The 19529-nt window shown below is 44.2% G+C and overlaps 1 long non-coding RNA gene across 2 annotated transcripts in view; it reads right to left on the reverse strand.

Annotated features, from left to right (window-relative positions):
• LOC146833103 (uncharacterized) overlaps window positions 1-17750 on the reverse strand; it is a 63997-nt gene extending 46247 nt beyond the window's left edge. Inside the window, exon 1 of one of the 2 annotated variants that reach the window (XR_014960505.1) lies at window positions 17622-17750. This is a non-coding gene — a long non-coding RNA (uncharacterized LOC146833103). Of the gene's footprint in view, window positions 1-16391; window positions 16560-17621 lie in introns of those variants that run through there. The other variant, XR_014960504.1, reaches the window with a different exon arrangement.
• Window positions 17751-19529: the final 1779 nt, after the last annotated feature.

A 19529-nucleotide genomic window follows, 5' to 3' on the forward strand; every position in this document is an offset into this window, starting at 1 on the left:
GAATGTGTCTGTGCAAGGCCCTTATGCAAATTGGAGTTTGTGGCAGAAACAAGGCAGGAGTAAGGTACCGTTAGGTTTTTGGACCAAAAAGCTACCTGATGCTGGTGAGCGTTATACACCCTTTGAGAAACAGCTACTTGCTTGTTATTGGGCTTTGGTGAATACCGAGCAATTGACTTTAGGACATGATATATTCTTGCGTCCTGAAATTCCTATTATGCAGTGGGTTCTGAGTTCACCGAAAACTCATCGAATTGGGCATGCTCAAGAGGCGAGCGTGATTAAATGGAAATGGTACATACAAGACAGGGCACGTGTGGGCCCGAAAGGAGTTGCGTCTTTACATGAGCAAGTGGCGCAAGCACCGTCGACAGACTGAGAGTGAGTGTTCCGTACCTTTAGAACAGGAGTCTCCTGTTAAGTGGGGTAGACCTTTTGATGATTTGTCCGCTGAGGACAGAAACCATGTTTGGTTCACAGATGGGTCGGCGAAGTTTATTGGGACGACACGGCACTGGAAGGCGGTGTCTTATAATCCGGTCACACATAAACTGTTGAGCACAACTGGTGAAGGGAAGAGTAGCCAATTTGCCGAGCTTTACGCTGTTTACCAAGTTTTGAAACAAGAATTACCTGGTACATGTCATATTTTTACCGATTCTTGGTCAACTGCCAATGGACTGGCTGTTTGGTTGCCAACTTGGCATTCCCATAATTGGAAGTTACATTCCAAAGAATTGTGGGGAAAAGAGTTATGGCAAGAGATTTGGGAGATGCTCCCACAGAGTACTGTTACAATCTTCCATGTGGATGCTCACACTCCAATAGACTCCCTTGACAAATTTTTTCATAACATTGCAGATGAAAAATCTAAAATTGCTGAGGCAGTGGTGGACAGACAAGATCCTGATATTGCGGGATTGGCGAAATGGGCACACCAGAAGGCAGGACACTTTGGAGAGAAGGCCACTAGCAGGTGGGCTGCTGATAGAGGAATCTATATTCCCCTGGATCTAATCAAAAATGTTATTTTACATTGTCCCGTCTGTCAACATATCAGACAGCGTAAGGTACCCCAAATTGTTAGAGGCCATTTACATCGCGGGAAATTGCCCGCTCAAATTTGGCAGATTGATTACATCGGACCCCTTCCCATGAGTAGGAATTGTCAATATGTTTGCACAATTGTCGATACATATAGTGGCTTGCTGGTAGCTCTTCCATATAAGCAAGCTACCCAATTGAATACCATAAAAACATTAGAATTAATTATGATGTATTATGGTGTGCCATTCCAAATTCAATCTGATAATGCATCCCATTTTCGTGGAAGATTGGTACAAGAATTCTGTGTGGAAAATAATATTGAATGGATATTTCATATACCCTACTACCCGCAGGCCTCGGGCCTGGTGGAGAGATTGAATGGCCTGTTAAAGGACCAATTACGAAAGTTAACAGATGACAAGTATAAAAACTGGCGAGACTTTTTACCACAAGCACTATTGATTCTGAATAATCGTCCTTTTTTAAATGCTGAATCTCCACTTATGCGTTTGTTTCCCCCAAATGTTGAGACTATGCCTAATGTAATCAGTGAAACTGTGATGTATTGGGAAATTACTCCCGGAGCTCTGACTCCATGCAGAGCTACCCCAGGGTCGGCAGGTTTAGACTTGCACGCCATGGATGACACCGTTCTGGAGAGTAAGAATCGGGTCATCATTGCTACTGGTGTTGGTATTCATATACCACCTGGGAATTTTGGATTGATCGCCCCTAGATCGGGGCTGGCTGTAAAAGGCATCCAGGTACTTGGAGGTGTCATCGACAGTGACTATCAGGGAGAGATTAAGGTACTTCTGCTAAATAGCAGTGAGATTGACTTACTGATACACCGCACTGACCGAGTGGCTCCATTACTCATTATGCCTGTTTTCAGTGGCGAGATATTGAAAGGCACTGCCCCAACTTTGCTAACTGTACGTGGCCAGAAAGGCTTTGGCTCTACGGATAACCCTGGGGCCAGGGTTTGGGTGCAATCGCCTAAGAATCCCCCTGAACAAGCAGAGGTTATTGCCACCGGTCAGGACAATACCATTTTGGTTATGAGGCCAGGGAAAGATAGCTGGGAAGCTGTCCCAGCTGATAAATGTTATTTACGAGAATGATTAATGCCTGTATTTGGTTCTTTTTCAGATCATTCTTTGGATTGTTGCTGCAGGATGTGTCGGAACTGGACTCCTTTTGGATTGGTTCGGCGAGAGAGAAGGGATCCCCTCAACCCGGGATGAACTGAGGACCCGAGTGTTGCGTTCCTTCAATGCGTGGGATTCGTCATCGAACTTTTGGACATTACTGGCCAAGAGAGTGACTGATGCCCCTCACTTCTGCTTGACACCGATGAGATCTGTGCATGACATTCTAGCGACTTGTCTAGTTGCTGTCCCCGCCTCACTGGAGACTTTAATTAGTATCTTTAACGTTTCGAAGGCTCGTCCGAATATTATCCTGGGTGATTTTGCTACCCATGTATATTGTCCTTTGTGCACTGAACTGCCGAATGAGCAACTCCCCATCCAGTCCCAAATAATTACGTATAATATCACACGAGGTGACCTATGCTTCTTTCTTACATGTAATCCTAATGCAATTTCTGAATGCCTACGCCTCAAGTTAAGAGGCGCCACTTCATTCACAACTCACGAACGGACTTTGTGTTTTCAGAGGACACCGACCACATGTGTCTCAGTCCAGAACAATATGACTTGCAATAGTTTGGTGGTTACTCCCAGTCACTATCGTGCGATGTTGCTACCTGCCGGATGGCTTTTCTCATGTGGTAACACTTCCTGGCCATATGTCCCTGCAAACATTTCCGGAGGCCCGTGTGCCATTACCAGACTGAGTTTGCTGATGTTCTCATCACATCCAAATGCCAACTCTCGTGTGCTTCGAGATACTATGATGTTACAGGAGGATTGTGACTCATCTTTGCATTTATATTCCAAGTCTGAATATCTTAGCCTAGCTGTTTCAATTATTGGTGTTCCTGCTTTGGCGGTTTATAATGCCAAATCTATTGGGAAAATGGCTTGCTGGATGGTGAAATCTATTAATCATACTTCTACAGTCTTGTCTGACTTGCTATTGGACGCCCAGGGTGAACGTAGGGCCATTTTGCAAAATAGAGCAGCCATTGATTATCTTTTGCTTAAACATGGACATGGTTGCTCAGACTTTGAAGGCCTCTGCTGTTTTAACTTATCTGATCATACACAATCCATTCGTGCACACCTAGATAAGTTGCATGACTTAACGGATGAAGTTAGAAAACACATTGATCAGGGCTGGTTTGACTGGCTCTTTAATTGGTTACCGGACGTGCATATGTTACGCCACACATTAGGTGGCATTTTGATTGCTATCGCTGTTTTGATTTCTATCTGTTGCTTTATTCAGTGTATCCCTTCACTGCTTCACTTCTGTACACTCGGTACTAGACATAGATCAGTTAGTTTTGTTTCATATTATTCTTCCACCGATGTTAGTTCTGTTTAATGGATGTATAATAGACTGAAGTCAAGGGTGAAATGTACTGCTCGATTTTCCCGGCCTTCTTGTGTTGTAGAGCGATTAATATGACTTCAGTCTCTTTCCATCCAAGTCTAAGGATTAGAGTAGTGAATAGGGCCTATTTATTAGACACTTTGACACGATCCTGTGCTCCTCCCCATAGATCAGGGCTTACATACATAGCCTAGGGGATAGATTCGTTAGTATTAAGGATAACCTGCCCTATAGTGAGGGTATTTCATGGAGTCGTGCTGAATTCAGGCCTGGTAGGCCTCAGACAGGAGAGACTCCATCTTTCTTTCTGCCCCGGCAGCTTGGGACATTTCTAGGTGAAGGGTGATATTTTAGTTATGAGGTGTTATTCGCTCGGAGAGAACCGGTTCAGGCCGGCCCTTATCGAAGGAGTGTATTTTTCCCCTGCCGAAGACACTACATCAGGCCGGCCGGCTGGGAACGTGTCCTTGGCACGGGGAGGTACAGGAATTTGGTGGGCGGCAGGTTTCGAGCTGGAATTTTCCATGAGAGAATGCACCTCTATATTAGTGAAAGTCTGAGTTAGATATTGGCACTTGCTTCTAGTCCATAGGCGGCACCTGGCCGTTAGCAGAAAAGCTACTACTTATTTCAGGGAAGACAGATGATGAACTTGAATCCAAAGAGGAGAGAGTAGCCGATGAGGAAGAGGTTCCAGTGACTCGGAGAGGGAGAAGGGAGTAGATCCGCGACTGCGGAGGTGTGACTTCCAGGCGAAGCCGAGGCACAGACGAGAAGGGAACCTAGATGACCATTGAGCACAGGCTACATACGACTAAGGTGATGTCGACCCCTTTTTATTGAAGTGTATAACTTAACCTTTTACTTTCCTTGCAGGTTGTATATATGATGTATTCTGTGAGTGTGCATGTAGCAATTAAATAAAGTATTTAGCTTGTTGTGAGTCAGCATGTGTTGTGTATCCTTGTATAGGAGGATAGCCTATTCTTCTAGTCAGATTCAACTTGACATGAACAGATGTTAATCCTGATCAGGTAAGTGGTAACTGAATGAGGGAGAAAAGAGCCCCTCGAACTAAAGAACAGGTTGTGCTCAACTAATAGTCTTTGTGTGATCTGATACATAGTAACCCCGATTCCCCTATCGTGTACTACGGTGATAATAGGATGAGCTCGTGCTAAGGCTGCCGTCTGGGTAGGAAGTACTGGGTCCGTTCGAGACCGCGAGGCTAAGGCTGCCGTCTGGGTAGGAAGTTCTGGGTCTGTCTGAGACCGCGAGGCTGTGAGGTCTGAGACTGCGAGACTGTGGCTGCCGTTTGGGTAGGAAGTTCTGGGTCTGTCTGAGACCGCGAGACTGTGGCTGCCGTCTGGGTAGGAAGTTCTGGGTCTGTCTGAGACCGCGAGACTGTGGCTGCCGTCTGGGTAGGAAGTTCTGGGTCTGTCTGAGACCGCGAGACTGTGGCTGCCGTCTGGGTAGGAAGTTCTGGGTCTGTCTGAGACCGCGAGACTGTGGCTGCCGTCTGGGTAGGAAGTTCTGGGTCTGTCTGAGACCGCGAGACTGTGGCTGCTGTCTGGGTAGGAAGTTCTGGGTCTGTCTGAGACCGCGAGACTGTGGCTGCCGTCTGGGTAGGAAGTTCTGGGTCTGTCTGAGACCGCGAGGCTGTGGCTGCCGTCTGGGTAGGAAGTTCTGGGTCTGTCTGAGACCGCGAGACTGTGGCTGCCGTCTGGGTAGGAAGTTCTGGGTCTGTCTGAGATCGCGAGGCTGTGAGGTCTTGATATATATATATATATATATATATATATAATAGGAATTCCCTGTCCCTAGGTGGTACATATATATGTGGTTATTTAGGTGTAAAAAGGCCCTAGGGAGGGGGTAACGTTCTGGTTTGGGTTAGAAAGGCTCTGTTGAGCGGGTTCCACCTGATCCGAAAACCCAAGCAGAACAGGGGGGAAAGTGGTTGGAGGGAAAGTGAACTTGCAAACACTCAGATTTTCGCATGAGCAAATCTACACATGCATATTTGCTCATGCTAAAATGCAGTTCACAAATATTTTCTGGGAGTACTATTTCTCGTCCTACTCCTGTAAATTCTTGGGAAGTCACGAAAGCCGTATAGCTGCACTTAATGCAAGGACATATACAATGGGTGCACTTTTGAGACTTTCTTTATTTGTTGGACCCCTAATTTGGTCTGGCGTCGATTGTGACTTTTTGTGTTTATTAAAATTCTGTCCCTCTCTGTATTGGCTGGCTTCACTGGGGCTGACAGCATTCTGCTACTTCACAAGGAGCATATCGGCAGAAAAAAAAGTAGTTTTGTTCAATGCCAGTGCCTACTGTAGTAGTGTGTGCTTTTTGAGACCAATAAAACATTTTTGCTTTTGCCAATGTTTGTTATAATGGTGAGAGCCCGCAGCTCCCACACCAATAAAGTTTTACAAAAACCATGTCAAAACAAGTCACACATTGACAAAACTAAAACGCTGACCACCAATTTCAGACCTACTGGCTTTGCCAATGGTTGTTTATTTTTGTTTCCAATAATCTCATTGAAACTGGTTACATTGATTTTCCATTATGAATATTTTTGGGTAATACTAGCATGTATCAACAAATGTTAATAAATGATTCTGCAAAGAAATGGTACTTGAAATTTTACAGTGGTTTAGCAAAATGTATTTTTCCCTACTTTCAGTTTTTTAATTAACATTTTATTTTGAAAGCAAAGAATCATCAGTCTTGCTTTCAAGCTTCTGCAAATATTTGCATCAAATCAGAGAGTATTCTTGGAGCATTATACATACCCTCATATTTCTAAACTTTGAAAACGTGTGTACACATTTTTTATACAGGAACCACTGTCAGTAATGCAGTCAGAGCTCACAACATTTACTTAGAGCGCTCACCCTAATAATAAAGGCTTTCAATTGATGAACCATAAATACAAGTTTGTACATCATTAATATATATTAATTATATAATGATGGAAGTAAAACATTGGGATAGGCTGCTGGAGTTCAGGGTGGTACCAAGATATGATAGTGACCACAATGCCCTCGTACTAACATTGAAAGCTGGAAGTTTTGGGCTGACAAATTTGGTGCCCGAAGCAACTAGTGTAATCCCGCCCTACATTATGGCTAACAATAGACGTAGGGTAAAATGGCCATATCTACAGGAGTCCCCCCACTAAACTGGCTAAAATATATAATATAGCCATACCATTGATTTCCGAAATGGGGGATGATGCCTCTAAGGGCAGAGCTGTGAAAATTCACAAGCAATTGGCAAACCAGCTAGTGGATGTGCTTTGCTCCGCGGTGGTGGTAAACCCACCGCGGGCTAAGACACACCCCTGGTACAATGCCGTCTGTAGAAAGGCAAAAAAAGAGCTATTGGCATCAATTAAAGCCCAAGATAAAGTAGGTATAAAGAATTCTCGACTTCTCTATAAAAAAGCAATTATAGGGGGTAAGAAGGATTGGGAGGATAAGATGTGGGAGGAGCTCGGATTTGCACTTGAGCGCAGGGACACCAAATCCTTTTGGGCCATTGTTGCAACAGGCACTAGCGAGGGCGACCGGGTATGCGCCCCTAATATAGCATCCACAGTGTGGGAGGCACACTTTGAAGCTCTATATGCTAGCGTCAAATTGGAGATTATATCAGACCCAAGTAGTAAACTCCCTAAGGAATCAGGATTGATGGGGTTGGCTGTTTTGGAACATGGGGAGGACGGGGTGCCTCACCCGCTGGCCTCCCCGGGCTCCCGCCATGAGTATCGATTGGTGGGGGCCTTGGGCGGCCGGCGGAGGAGGGAACATAATGAGGTTGGGGAAGTGTGTCATCTTCAATGGCACGAGGTTATTACCCTGAAGGAGGTTGAGTTAGCAATAGGAAGGTTATCTCCCAATAAGGCCCCTGGTTTGGACAAACTGCCAGGAGACCTATTTCGTACCCAGCCCAAAATATGGGCCCCATATTTGGTTGTCTTGTTCAATGAGATTCTATCGGGGACATGGCTCGGAGCTGAGGTTGTCCGTTATCCCCATCCAACTATAGGCCCATTAGCCTTATAGATACAACTCAAAAACTAATGGGCAGGATTATTCTGGATCGGATTTTGGGTTGGATGGAGGAGAATGAAGTATTGACAATCCTCCAGGCTGGTTTTAGGTCAGGCATTTCCACCCTGGACCAAATATTTCGCCTGCAGGTTTTATTTTGGAAAACGGCAAGTGTGGAGGGTGGCAGCCTCTACCTTGTCTTTGTTGACCTGCGGGCTGCTTTCGATCTTGTGCCCAGGGATAAGCTATGGAAGGTCCTGACAGATCTTGGTCTCCCACCCTACCTTTTGGCCATACTAATTAGACTACATACTGGTAATTATGCCCGGGTTAGGTGTGGGAGGCATGGGGACCTTTCAAAACGTTTCCCTGTTCTGAAGGGAGCACGCCAGGGTTGCGTTTTGGCCCCAACACTATTTAGTCTGTATATCAATGGTCTTGTAGATCATTTGTCTGGTATAATAGACAATGATGCTCCTAGACTAGCGACCGGGAGAGTGCCCGCTCTGATGTTTGCGGATGACACTCTGTTGTTATCCAAAACATCATCGGGCATTCAGCGTATTCTGGACGGCTTCGCAGCGTTCTGTGCTTCGCGGGGATTGGAGATTAACTAGGATAAAACCAAATTTATTATCTTCAATCCCCCCAGAGGCAAACACGCCCAAACCCTGTCCTCAATGGTATTTCCCTGGAGAGGGTCAAAACCTTTGTTTACCTTGGCATAACCATAACGGAGAATTTTGATTGGGGCTTTCAAATTTCCAAATCGGCCCTCAAGCTAACACAAATAATTGGGGGCATTAGCAAAGTTCGTAGAATATCCGATCTTAAACCGGTTGCCCCGGCCCTTGAAATCTATCGACTTCAAGCTAGAATCGCCTCAATCTACAGCGCTGAATTTTGGGGCCATAAAAATACATCTAATCTATTGAGGGTGGAGCAGAATTTTATGAGGAATTTGGTAGGATTACCTCTAAGCACACCACTCATTCCTCTGCGACTCGATCTGGGGCTGGAGTCGATAGAGGAGCTTGTAGCTGCAAGACCTATGCTCTATTGGAAGAGGCTGTGGTCTGTCCCTGAATTGGCTCCTTATAGAGCAGAGTTTTGGGAGATTTGGCCCTTGCTAAAAAGTAAAAACATCCCATGGTTGCTCCATATTAGGGCCCTTAGTAAGCGGGTAGGTATCCCACAACTTTGGGAGACACCTGAGCTGTCTTGTCCGGGGTTGCCGAAATTGGAATTACAAACCCAGTTGAGGAGGCAGAATCTGTTAGCCCTGCAGACATCGGTAACCCTGGGCAGGCTGTCCGCTGAGTTCCTCCTTGTAAAAATGGAACTCCGATTCGAGGAATTCCTAGATGCAATACAACCTCCCCTAGCGAGGAAGTTGTATCTCCAACTAAGGTATGGTAGCCTGCCCATTAGGTCTTTTACCTCTAAATGGTCCAAATCAGATGGGGAAGCTTGCCCTGTAAGTAACCATCAACGTGAAGACGTTCCCCACGTTATGTTTTGTTGTCCTGCATATGTTAAAATAAGGAAATGTTGGTTAATCCCACTATGTGGGAACTTTGGATTTCGCCATTGAGCGCAGGCCAGTCGGGTCTTGACTTTCAATACTTATCCCCTTGTTGTCTTTTCTGTATCCCGCTTCCTACATGGCATGTGGCGCAGAAGGCACATTTTTGTATAACATATGTGATGGAGTATGGTTGTTTTTATTTTTTCCTCTGATAACTTTTGAGTTTAATTTTTGTTCTTAACAATTGTTGTTTTGTATTGTTTTAATCTCTTGTGCTCTGTATGTATTTTATTTGCACTTTTATGGTCTTTGACCGAAATAAAGTTAGGTGCTTAGTTACAAGCCACTTACGCCACCGGTGTTTCACTTTTAATATGAGAAAAAGTGACGCACCAGCCGGTGCAAGGGGCTTGTAAATAAGCTCCTAGTCTCCAAGATACTGCGAAAGATATTATAACAAACAGCCTATTTCCAGTACAGGTCAGCTTAGTTACATTAATATGCCTTGTAATCATACTATACTGCTAGGAGATATATTTTAAAGGGGAGCAGAGGTTAAAGTTTTATTTTTTAAACTTGCTACCCTACTGTATCCAGATTGTGCTAGTCTTCTGCTTTTCCATCCAGTGCATATCTTGGCCAGCCCTCATCTGACCTGTGGCTTGTTCCATTGTTCTCCATCTCATGCCTCACATAGGTCTTTCATTTGACTTTTTCCTCACTCACCTCTCTCATTTGTATAGTGCCTAGTTCCACTTTCTCATCTGTGCTCTCCCTCTGGTTACTTCTCTCATCAGTCTTCTTCCTGGATCACCCACATCCATTTACGTCTCAAAGAATCCTTAATAAAGAGTAGAAGTACAGAAAAAGTGGGCACTAGGAATGTAGATCTTAAGCTACCAAATTATGTTAACATATTCGCTCCAGAATTTAATAGTATTTTAGGGGTCAATCGAGAAGCGCCATCCAGGCACAGGCTTGGTCACTATAAGGTGGCTTGTCAAAGTGGCCTGTGCAATCTCTAGGTGTTGGGAAATTGCTTAGTAAAGGCGTTCTTGTATGCACTGTGTACAGTGTGCCCCTGTTCTGAAATTGAGGCATGTGCAGCAGTAGCTGGGGAATCTTGGAGAGCGTGTCTACATATGGATTGCCTGGCATCGCCAAGGTGTCAGTTTGCAACCAAGAAGGGGCCATGGCACAGTGGTATGAGATTTCAGGGTGGTAGTTTGTGAGTGTGCATGCGAGTGTCTTACATCCTCCATTTCTGTATCCTCGTGCTTAGTGACAGAGGAAAAGTTACCTAGTTGTTTCTCAGAGAAGGAGAATAATACAAAGGAGGACAGCAGCTTCTCATTTCAGGTGGTGCTCACAATATACCTCCACAAATCAAATTAATCTTAGCCTTCCAAAATAGAACTCAACAGCGCACAAGATATTGGACTCATGCCACCCATGCGCAGCAGAATCAATGCAATACAGCACCCACCTTTCCTTTACAACAGAAGTATAATGGAAATAAGATGAAGCAATAGAATGGGAGAACTGCTAGCACCAAGGATTTGGAATGGTTTATTCCTTCTTCACTCTACTAGGTATGATAAATCCCATCCACAAGCAATGCAGAAGTAATCTTTCATACAATAAGGCCACATTGTAAATACCAAGGTGGCTATGCTGCCAATAATATTAGAATCTAAATACTATACAAAGTGACTGAATGACAACATTATGCATTTGGATGTTCATTGCTGCTAATGCTGCATTTTTGCAAAGTTGAAGGGTTTCTGAGATCCAAGCACTTCCTGAAATTCTGTCTCTTCTTTTGGAGGCATTCTATTTGGGCTAAATGGAGACAAATGGAGAATGTGCACCTCCACAGCCATTCCTCATGTACTGCAGCCATCCTCAAATTCTCCATGGAGGGTGGGGAGCCAGGCTGATCAGTGCCCCTAGCATCTGCATACTTTTTCATACTTCTGACTTCTTCGGTCCAGCAGTGTACACAGGCACCAGCACAAGAGCTGTGCGCCACTGGAAGTAGCATACAGACAAAAAGGAGATCGTGACCTCCATTAGTGGTAGGTATGTGGCCCACAGATTCACACCCGGAGGTAAAACATGTTTTGCCCTAATAGGATTAATTTAAATGGCAATAAGAAGCATTGATTTATTACAATAGGTTTATTTACTTTCAACAGAGCATCTTCTCAAGCTGTGTTACTCAAAACTACTTCAACAACATGCGATTCCCAACCAAAGAATCTTCCTCAATCAATAAGAAAAGATGATAACCTTTCTGGCTCATGTGGGATGTTTCAATCTTAACACAATGCAACGTGGCCACTCTAAGGGAAATGGCTGTCTATGAACCTTGTGGCCTATTTGAGAACCGAGAGTAGCATCCAGGAGTGCATGGACACAATACCCTGACTCTATTGGAGGAGAGTACAGAACCTTTAATCCTGTGTGAAGAGCTTCAGCTGCCCCCAGGAGTAGCGGGAAAATGCCCTGGTCTACAGGGGTGAATTGTGCTGCAGTTTCCTTTCTTAGGTATACTGCCTGTAGCTGCGCCACCAGAAGAGCTGAGGGGACCATGTCGAGCTCTTTATAAAAGGTAAGTGCAGCTGGTCCTAAAGTATCAGCAAGAGGATCAAAGAGACAACACACCGCTCCATGGAGAAGGAATCTGTTGGGGTGTTCTGTTCTGTGTGATGTTTGAATGGAAGCAGGAGGAACTCCACCCACTCTGTAAAAGAGAGACAGCATGGGGTCTTCTAGGTCTATATGCCTCCTGCTAGTGACTGGGAAAAGCAGATAAAAGCACAGAAAAAGAAGCCTGCGAGGATGTAGTGTCAGCAGCACAGCCCTGCAGGAGCTGGTTGACTCCGGCAGATGAAAGATGACAAAGGGTCTAATGGAATCAAAAGTGCCAAAATGTGATTGTGTGGAGAAATAAGATGGACGTGGAGGGCTCTGTGCAACCACTAGAGACAAGTAATGATTGCTGACTCCATGGACGAAGAGGCTGGGGCAACAGAGATGGGCTGATTGAAAATAATGAAGCCCTGGTGGGGGGCTTAAAAGCTCTTCTAAGCACTCTGTGAAACGCAAGGTGGCTGACGAGAATACAGAGCTCAGAACCATCAGCATGAGTCTGTCCACTTCATGGCAAATGCAAGTCCTAAGAGCGGAAGGAGTACAGTTCCCACTAAATTATATTTATCCGAGGGCATCTCATTTCCATCAATATCTCTGGCTGAACCCTTGAAAATTGACTTTGCTGCCTTCCAGTCTTCCACTTAGGACCACTGGAAAAGAGAGCAAAATGTTCACTCCTTTTCTAGAGGGGACACAACCAAAAAAGCATGCAACAAGCTCCAAACACAAAGAGAACCTCAAATCTCAGCAGATTATCTCTTTCCTTCAAGGTGACTGCCCCGGAACATGCATTACTAAAACAGTCACCAACACGTCAGGCCTCGTAAAGGATACATGGTGGAATGGCAATGACAACTATTTCTGCCCAGTTTCCCCTCCTTCCCCAATAACTCAAAGACATCTATCCACAGTACAGTGGGTTCACATGCTTCCAGGCCACATTAATCTTTTACCGCGGCCTCTAGAGACAGATATCTTTCAGCCCAGCCAGATAGCCCCATAGACTGTTCTTATTCCACTGGTAAGTGACCGATAATATCCCACTTTCCATTTCTCTTCTCAGTCCCAGGCCTAGATTCTTGAGCCCACTGTACCCGATTTAATCATTTTAATCTGAAACCTCCAGTCAACCTTTGAAAGAACTCAGTCCTTCAGAACTGGACCCAACTCTGGAAATAGCACCCATTCCCCCTTTCACAGCCCCAAGCCTTGGTCCAACACTACAGATATACCACATCAGTACATATGGGCCCAATTCCCACTAGCTGACAGTGCTCCAACGTCCCTCCTACCCTTCCCAGAGGGACAGGTGATTTGGCAACCTAGAATACAACACTAGTTCCAATGGGAACCGTGGAAACAGATCATCACCTTCTACTTCCTACTCATACATGTCCATAATAAGCTAAAGAAAGAATTTCAGTCTACAATATTTATTGCAACTATACAGCTCTATTATTAAGCAAATGTGCTACGATTAGAAAACATATACAACTGAGCCAAGTAATTGTAGGAAGCTGGCTCTGTATATGCTATACCAAAAAGAGGTATATTGTTCAGAGAGTCCAGGTATTCCCTTATGAGCGGACACAGGCTTGCTCTAGCAATTCCAAGGTGCTCTTATGGGGGTAGTGCGGTTGGGCTGCCTTAGGCTTATCAGGTGTGTTAGCCAGCTGCAAAACACACACACAGCCAATAAATGATGCACATGAATTAAGGAGATCCACAGCAATTTAAACAAATAATGTTTAGGCACCAGAATCAAATCGATCAGGTAAGTAAGTCCTGCAGGAGAAATACTTTTACATTTAAAAAGGCAACAGTGGATTTTTCTGAAGCTGCATGCTAGCCCAAAGGAGGAAAAACAAGTATGGCAATCAGGTACAGTACCACGACTCACAAGTCTAATCTCCTGGACTTAAGGTGAGTATGGGGCAAGGTCCAAGGCAAGATCAACAGGTCACCTCCAGCGGCACTAGGACGGCCAGGTGTAGTGGTTCAACAGAGAATGGGTGCTGAATGTTAGTCAATGGGGTTTGGTATCCGAGAAAAGAAGCTGCGGATTTTGACTGGGAGGCCAGACAGGCTGAACCAACCAGGGGGCTCAGTAACAGTGTCAACAGTCCTAAGATCAGAGAAGGGCTCCACGTGTGAGCTGAGTCCTGAACAGATCCCTGTGTCTGGTTGACAGGAAGTTTCAGTCACCATCTCTAACCAGGGCAACACCTTCCTACCAGTAGTACGAGGGCCCTACAGTGTGATATTCACAGCTGGCATCAGATCCCAACAGCAGTTGCCAATGAAGCAGAGTCCAGCAGCCCTATCTATGCAGATGCTCTTTGCTACCATGACCCTCACAAGGCTCGTCACGCAGTGTCTGGAAGACCTGGCACTGCAGACGGCCTACGCTGCATGGGGTGGTCCCACCCAGGCACCAAGCAGCACCTGCGTTAGTGCCCACTGCACTGCCAAGACGTGCCACTGATACACCACCCCTGCTGCAGGTGGATGGTAGCTTCTGACTGGTAGACTGTAATGTTGTTTGATGTGTCTTTCATTACGCTCCCCTATGCTTGGGCCATTCCTAACTACCCCCTCCATCTAAAGCTCAGACAACCTAGAACTTGACGCTATACGAAACACCAAGAAGCAGCCAATCATCCGATCATGCCATGCTCACCACACCCAGGGTCGAATTGACATAACAATTCGGCCCAAGAACCCCCAAAAAAGTGGCCCACATTCCCGGATCACACCCATTGATGAAACAGCATTTGGCTAGTGTCATTGGGCTCATTTTTAGAGAAATGCATGATAAATCATCAATTTTAAAACTCATACCACCAAAACCATTGGTGAAAACTAGACGTACTACATTTTGGTCAGGCGAGCCAAGTGCAATAAAGTGGCATAAAAGGCCACAACTCCTGATCGGGCTATCTACCACCTGACCATTTTTTTTAAAGGCATTACTGGTATTTTATTGTTCAGGTCAGTACAAAAATTGAGATAATCACCCACAGCTGGTATTTTCTACTCTGATCAAAATGTACTTTTAACAATAAATGCAAGGGGAAAGCAGTATAAAATGTGGTGTAAAGCTGCTTTATGCTGCTTTAACGATCGATGACTGACAGTTAAAACTAAACAAAGGCAGAAAAGCCATGTGAAGAAGGAATACAAACGTTTTTTATTATTGTATGAAGAATACTCTTTCATTATGTTCCTGCCTTCGCAGAAGCTTAAAACGAGCAAACAGAAGGTTATTTTTTTATCAGTTTTATTTAGTTTGATTATGGTTCAAGGGCAGCAACTATATGAGCACCAGTCAGAAAACCCCCCCCCCCCCCCCCCCCACCAAACCAAGACCTGAAAAATACTTCAGTGGAGGTGCCAACCAAAGGCCCAAAAGCAAAGCCCCTTCCCTTACTCCCCCCAGCCAACTATAACCTTCACCACCGCTTGAGAGCAACCTGGCTCTTTGGACAAACAGCGCTCAGATACCCTTAGGGGTTACAGTGTTGTGCTTTATAAATGTTAGTTTATGTTTGATTACGGTAGACCAAATTTATTTTTATTTTAGTCCTTGGGCAATTGATTTAAGTAGAATAAATGCATTGCAGATACATTTGTTTCTTTGGCGCTTTCTTGTTTTTGCTTTCCCATTCATTATATGCATTTATAATATATCTGTTGATTGCATATACATGTAGCATCCTTCACATGGGATTAAATGCCAGTGTTGCTATTTATATATATATATATATATATATATACATACACACACACACACACACACAACACAGACTATACAGCTTAGAATAAAGTTCTCTACGAATGAGTCACAGACCATTCTCTTGTATTCCCGTATTGTACCCAGGTCTGGTGACGATTCTTGGGTTCCCCCATTATCTGTAATGGTTAGCACTGCTCTCAAGCAGGATCATTAATCACCAGTTTGCTTGAAATTGTTTATTGTTGTCTTGCATCCATGATAAAATAAATAAATGAAGCATACACCAATTATGTGCCTTGCTGGGCCTGGGCAGATTTTAAAAAGAAAAACAAAAAGTAACACATTCTTTTACCTACTCCATTAGTCAAAATGTATGTCACAGCCTGGTGTGATAAGCAGCTGCGGGGTCAGGTAAGGTGAATCAGAATACACAAACTTCTTTTCTACGGCGCTAAACAGAATGGAAATATCCACGCAGCAAGACGGTAGGCAAGCAGCAGGTCGGTAGGCAAAAGTCTCCTTCGCCATGCCCCTATTGTACCTGCACGACAACCCACCTTTCTCAAAGGAGTTGGGCGATTGCTGATGGCTGTGAGAAAGAGCCAAGGCCCAATCTTGCACTCCCAGAATAGGTAGAAAAACAACGTTCGGAGGAAAGTTTTAACTTATAAAGCCCATTTTCGATTGGCCTTCATGTCCTCACTGAGAGGGCCAAGGCTCATGTTTGGTTGGGAAGGGTTATGTTTGGGTGGGCCTGGCTGACCCAGCCCCCCGCTAGAACCGGGCCTGCCTTGTTGCATGCACTATATTACCCTTCCCTCGCACTTACCTCTAGTCTGTTCCCAGGTACCTCTCCAAGTCCCGCGTAGGCCTTGCGCCCTTCACCACGTCCGGGGCTCCGCTAATTGAAGCGGCGCACGCGCCGTGTAGCAGCAAACCAGTCGTTATTGTGAGAGTCTCAGAATACAAGGTGTCCGCAGATCTCCGCCCCCATCGGCAGGTAGCGACCAATCACAGCCTGGAAACGGGGTGACTGACAGTTTTTCCAACGCTTCTAATAATAAAACATTGGCAATTGCAATAGGTCTCGTATTTATGCGAGTTTGAGCTATTGGCATTGTAAATGACAATGCCTTTTATTTATGATTTGGTTTTTTAAACATAAATAAAACGCATTGTCATTTACAATGCCAATTGCTTAAACTCGCGCAAATGCGAGACCTATTGCATTGCAAATGCAAAGGGAGGAGAGGTATATTCATAATATCTCACCAGTTATTTATTATACTGGGGACAAACATGTTGTTAGCAGGCCATGAACAGTAGTAGAGCATGTTAGGCCCTCATAGCAGAGAGACTTAATGCTTGTTGCATCCACTGCGTTTCTAGGAGTAATCGCTATAAATATAAGGGGTCCCCGCAATGTGAAATCCAAATACATGTTATGGTCCACATTAGTTGCAAGAGCTAAAGCACGTTTTGTTCACACGGGGGAAAATAGTAGGAATCACTGCCATCCTGGAAAGGTTTTCTTACTCTGGCAAAGGCGACATATTCACTTTTTTCCACAGACCGATACTTCACAACTCGACTCTAAGTAAAATTAACTGCACACTTTAATGAATTTTGCCAGTAGTCTGTGCACACAAGTGGCACGACACAGCACTTTTCCACTGACCGGCGCGGAAAGAAACTCAGAAACATCCCACAATGAAAATTCTTAGCAGCTTCAGAAAACATATTTTTGCGAAAGTAAATACCAGATAGCCTGTAGCTATTTAAATCAGAACCCGCGTTTTGGTCTAGAAATGCACTCACGCGATTAAAAGACAATTAACATCTCCCTCATCAACTAAAAATGGAAAATCTGTTTGCAAAAATGTAAATGATATTACATAAGTGTAGTGACCAGATTAAAAACATGTATCCTAGGATTGAATAACTGATTTACTTCACTAATGTTTTAACGTACGTTTCTTTTTGAGGTTACCACCAAAATTACACACATAAAAAAAAATAAGGATTTAAATTTTGTTTCCATTGGAAAAATAGTCCTTACGGGTGGAACAGGTTGACCAGATCCCGGTCAGTGGTATTTGGAGGAAGTTCTCGGATGTAAAGGTTTGTTTTGCTTAACTGGTCCTACCCTGAGCTGTTGCTGCTACTGCTGTTGTTGTTACTACCGGTGGTACTGGTGCTCGGTGGCGTCACCAGGTGGGCTGGGATAATTAATACACTGCTGTGCAAAGTTAAATGCACGTGTGTTTGTTGCTGAAAACCCCTTGATTAAGAGGTTTGAATTTTTTGTTTTCTGTTCCACGGGAGTATAGTTGTTCTTAAAACATGTAAATACTATGGGCCTGAAAGTAGCGGAGGGTTTATTAAAGAACATACTGAAACGTTTAATCTACAAGATTTAATGATAAAAAATAAAATATTAAAAGATCAACGGGGAATAATGTGATTGAACGACAGAGCAGCAGCAGTGTAATAAACAAGCACTGATCGTATGCCTAAGCCTTACAGAAACGGAATATTTACAGATCTGTGCAGAAACCAGAACACCAGTTATCAATCCCTTATCGCGTGTAAATACATCATCAATGTATACTTTAAAATCTTTCACCTGTAGTTTTGGATAACGAAAGGGAAATGCTAAACATATCAGAATGCACGACAAAACAGTACTGGAACTAACCTCACCGACCACAGACTAACGTAAAATATATATAGGCAGTTAATTCATTTAAAATTGCATTCTGGTACTTGTTGTTCTGATATTTTCATTATGTTCACTATAACCACAAAACTATATCCCTTCAAAGCAAAAGACAAAGCAGGCCTGGAGATGTCAGCATGGCCCTCCTTTTATGATCTGCATTAAGTGTGAAAACTGGAAAACGTCACACTGCAAACAAGTCTGACTACAGAAAATGGGGAGCTCTGCGGGTTGTTAGTATGTGTGAGGATGTCTGGTGAACCATGTGACATGGGTGTTTGTCATGTGTTGGTTTGTGGACTCCTGTCTGCCTGCGTGTGCGCCTGCATCACACAGGCCACACCTAAGCTATGCTCTTGACCCATAAACTGGTTTCAAATTATGTGATCGTGGGCAAATAATTTAATTCATTGAGACACCATTTTCTTCATTATCACATATGAGAGCACCTTCAAATGTGCGAGCTCAGCATGTTTGCTGTACATAAAACTCTTTTGTTTGAATTAGAAGACTAAACTTTCCATATTGCTGGCATAGCTTGTTAAAAAACATTATATGAGAAGCAGAGCAAAAGGGGTGCTTAAGAGGCAGTGTGTATTGTTAGCAGTTTAAAACAATATTTTTCACACTAACCCACATTTCTTTAAGACCTTTGAAACAGAGACGACAGTGTGTGTGTTTATATCTGTCTGTATGTATAAATTACAGGTGAAATGCGACAGATACCTCACCATACCTTACTGAAAGCACTTTTACCAAACTATTTACTACAGAATACATGTTTAGGGGGTGTAACACCCCTCACAACCTCCTGAAGCTGCACCAGCAGCTCTATGTTGAGATTGTTGCGCGACAGTTGTGGATTGCGCAGGGCTATATAGGCACCATTTATGCGCGCTGGCATCAATTCCATTGTTTTCACAGCAACATGTGGCTCTCGAGCGAAAACTGGTCTCTTTGAGACTCTTTCCATTAACAATTTCTTCTGAAAATTCTCAGTATGCAAGGTAACTATGTCAGCTGCCAAATCTGCAGGGTTTTAATCCTGTGGGAAATGTCTCAAATAAATGTCTGTCACTGAACCACATGTGATTTCCATATTCCTGGGATCGGAACACGTCCCCATGGCCATTTAAAACCGGGAAGCAAAGTTCTTTTTGGCGCGGCACCGCAAGAGCCTGCGCGGTATCGATTGAGGTCTAAAGGTAGGTCCCTGAGCTCCTCCTGAGATTGCTCCAGCAACAGGTT

The sequence above is a fragment of the Triturus cristatus genome, chromosome 4_2 (genome assembly GCF_964204655.1).
Source record: "Triturus cristatus chromosome 4_2, aTriCri1.1, whole genome shotgun sequence".
Taxonomy (NCBI): Eukaryota; Metazoa; Chordata; class Amphibia; order Caudata; family Salamandridae; genus Triturus; species Triturus cristatus.